At 53.2% G+C, this 3,315-nt stretch overlaps 1 pseudogene; it reads left to right on the forward strand.

Annotated features, from left to right (window-relative positions):
* The first annotated feature begins 2,647 nt into the window (after positions 1-2,647).
* On the forward strand, positions 2,648-2,939 carry LOC127492493 (protein MIX23 pseudogene; annotated as a pseudogene).
* The last annotated feature ends 376 nt before the right edge of the window (positions 2,940-3,315 follow it).

Below are 3,315 nucleotides of genomic sequence, written 5' to 3' on the forward strand. Positions count from 1 at the left end.
ACCAGTGGATGGAAGACTTCTCTGTCTATCTCTCTCTGTAACTCTGTCTTTCAAATAAATAAATTTTAAACAAAAATTTTTAAAAAATCATAAAAAAAAGTTAAGACCCTGGACAGGAACATCCAGTCAGCCGAGCCTGCCTCTTAGCCCCAGGCAGGAACCCTCAGCTCCCAGGGGCCTCTCTAGATCCAGGCATGGGTGAATCTCCCCATGGGCAGGGCAGGGTGTCTACACGTGGGGAACAAACCCACGTGGCCCGCAGCAGCTGCATCGCACACTCAGTGTTGAATAAGACAGCCTTGTAGGCACCAACTGAGACCCTGCCCGCACCCCTGGGGTTACTGCTGGAGCAGTTTCCGCCAGCCCCACTGTGAACTGGCCCAGGGTCCACACCCGGCTTTTTGTTTGCTAACTCTCCCTATGGAGGGCACAGTAGGAGGGAACCATCCAAGGTAATCTGTCTGGTATGGGACACTGTCCTCCTTGAAAACAACAAAAAAGTCTATTTAAACCAGCTTCTGTGCTGTTTACATCGACAAGCTAATAAAAGGCCTTTGGGTCAGGTTTTGGAGCTGAAATCCAGAAAACAGAGTATTTGTCAGATCAGCATTGTTCCGGTCCCATCGGCCTGGGCTCATCAGTTTTGCCCGTGAGCATGAGCGGTAGGAAGCGTTTGTGCAGGTGGCTGATGGCCACACTTTTTTTTTTTTTTTAAAGATTTATTTATTTATTTGAAAGTCAGAGTTACACAGAGAGAGGCAGAGAGAAAGAGAGAAAGAGAGAGAGAGAGAGAGAGAGAGGTCTTCCATCTGAAGGTTCACTCCCCAGTTGGGCACAATGGCAGGAGCTGCACCGATACGAAGCCCAGGAGCCAGGAGCTTCTTCCAGGTCTCCCACATGAGTGCAGGGGCCAAGGACTTGGGCCATTTTCTACTGCTTTCCCAGGCCACAGCAGAGAGCTGGATGGGAAGTAGAGCAGCCGGGTCTCATATAGGATGCCAGCGCCTCAGGCCGGGGCGTTAACCCGCTGCGCCACAGCACCGGCCCCTGATGGCCACACTTGATCAGAGCATGTCCCTGCGGGGCCGTGGGGCTCGGCATGTGGTCTCAGTGAACCTGAACAGTGCAAAAACCTGCTGGGGGAGGGAGACGGCTCGTGCTGTGCCCCACGTCTTGAGCCGGCCCCTTTCTCATTTCGGGGCGCACCCTCGGCTTTGAAGGTGTTTCGTGTTGCAGCTGCACGGGAAGTCCCCGCCTGTGCACGGCTTTCTTTGTGAAGCGTTCTGCACCCGGAAATAGGTTTGTTTTTCTCCCTCCTCCAGTTACATGAAGGTGCTGGGAAAAAAACCCTCTGCTTCGGTTACTGCATGAGCTGCCGGCCACCGGCCACCCACCGCGGTGACCTCTCCCCTCGCTCTTCCTCCCTCCCGCGCTGCCTCCCCTGCCGGTCCTGAAACATGCCAGGTGCGTCCTGCCTCCAGGCCCTTGCACTTGCCGTGTCCTTGGCTGGCAAGTCGCATTCTTCCCCCATCATCCACACGAGATTTGCTCCCTCACCCTCCTTCAGGTCCCTGGCAGTTGTGCCTTATTGCTGAAGTGTTCCGCTTTTCAGTCATCCCAGCCCTGGTCTCCCGGTTCTTTCTCATGCACTCTGCACCTGATTCACTCTATATTTACTTCTACTACTGCTTCTTCTTCTTCTTCTTTTTTTTTTTTTTTTTTTTGACAGGCAGAGTGGACAGTGAGAGAGAGAGAGAGAGAGAAAGGTCTTCCTTTGCCGTTGGTTCACCCTCCAATGGCCGCCGCGGCCGGCGCGCTGCGGCCGGCGCACCGCGCTGATCCGATGGCAGGAGCCAGGAGCCAGGTGCTTTTCCTGGTCTCCCATGGGGTGCAGGGCCCAAGCACCTGGGCCATCCTCCACTGCACTCCCTGGCCACAGCAGAGGGCTGGCCTGGAAGAGGGGCAACCGGGACAGAATCCGGCGCCCCGACCGGGACTAGAACCCGGTGTGCCGGCGCCGCAAGGCGGAGGATTAGCCTAGTGAGCCGCGGCGCTGGCCCTTCTTTTTTTTTTTTTTTTTACAGATAGAGTTAGACAGTGAGAGAGAGAGACAGAGAGAAAGGTCTTTCTTTCATTGGTTCATCCCCCAAATGGCTGCTACGGCTGGAGCTACGCCGATCCGAAGCCAGGAGCCAGTGCCTCCTCCTGGTCTCCCATGCAGGTGCAGGGTCCAAGCACTTGGGCCATCTCCACTGCCTTCCTGGGCCACAGCAGAGAGCTGGACTGGAAGAGGAGCAGCCGGGACTAGAACCCGGTGCCCATATGGAATGCTGGCGCCATAGGCGGAGGATTAACCAAGTGAGCCATGGCGCCTCTATAATTACTTCTTTATTTGTTTATTACCTGTCTTCTCCCACCAGCAAAAACTATGTCTTCTTCCCTGCTAATCAGCAGCACACAGTGGGCTCTCAGTTAGCTATGTGTTGAATGAGTTTTTGCATATAATAGTACAGCTATTATTTGATGAGTAGAATTGCAACATCATCTCTCATTGAGACATTATGCAGGTGCGGTAATGATTTAGGGTCAAGTGCAATGAGGAGCCCGGAGCTCTGTGCAGGGAGTTTTCAGGATCAGAAGCCCCAGTATGGTGATGCCCAGTGGTGATGTGAACTGTGCAGCTCACCGGGTTCCAGGAACCACTCAAGGTCACGAGGACAATGGATGACAGAATAGTTCATGCACTAAACACTATGGTTCTGACGGCTTCCTCTGCCAGTCAAAGCTGTCAACAGCTTCATCAATCTTTGAAATGGATGCAGTCAGCACTCAGCGTTGAAGTGGTGAATGACAGGAGCTGGGAGGTATATAATCCACGCTGCTGAATTCACTTGAAGCTGGGAATACACAAAGAGGCATTTTTTTCAAGGATCGGATGATGTCACGAGAGCTAAGCATGGCAGACATCAACAGCGCGGGCTTCCCGGGGTGGGGGTGTCTCTGAGCCAACAGACCGAAACCTTTTGTTGATTCCAGCCCCACTTAGCTGAGACCTCAAGTAGAAGTAATTCTGATAATTATGGATAAAGCACCTGTAATTTTTTTTTTTTTATTTTTTTATTTTTGACAGGCAGAGTGGACAGTGAGAGAGAGAGACAGAGAGAGAAAGGTCTTCCTTTGCCGTTGGTTCACCCTCCAATGGCCGCCGCTGCAGCCGGCGCACCGTGCTGATCCGATGGCAGGAGCCAGGATCCAGGTGCTTTTCCTGGTCTCCCATGGGGTGCAGGGCCCAAGCACCTGGGCCATCCTCCACTG

This window comes from Oryctolagus cuniculus, chromosome 10 (genome assembly GCF_051225735.1).
Source record: "Oryctolagus cuniculus isolate XC-2025 breed Fujian yellow rabbit chromosome 10, ASM5122573v1, whole genome shotgun sequence".
In the NCBI taxonomy this organism is placed as follows: Eukaryota; Metazoa; Chordata; class Mammalia; order Lagomorpha; family Leporidae; genus Oryctolagus; species Oryctolagus cuniculus.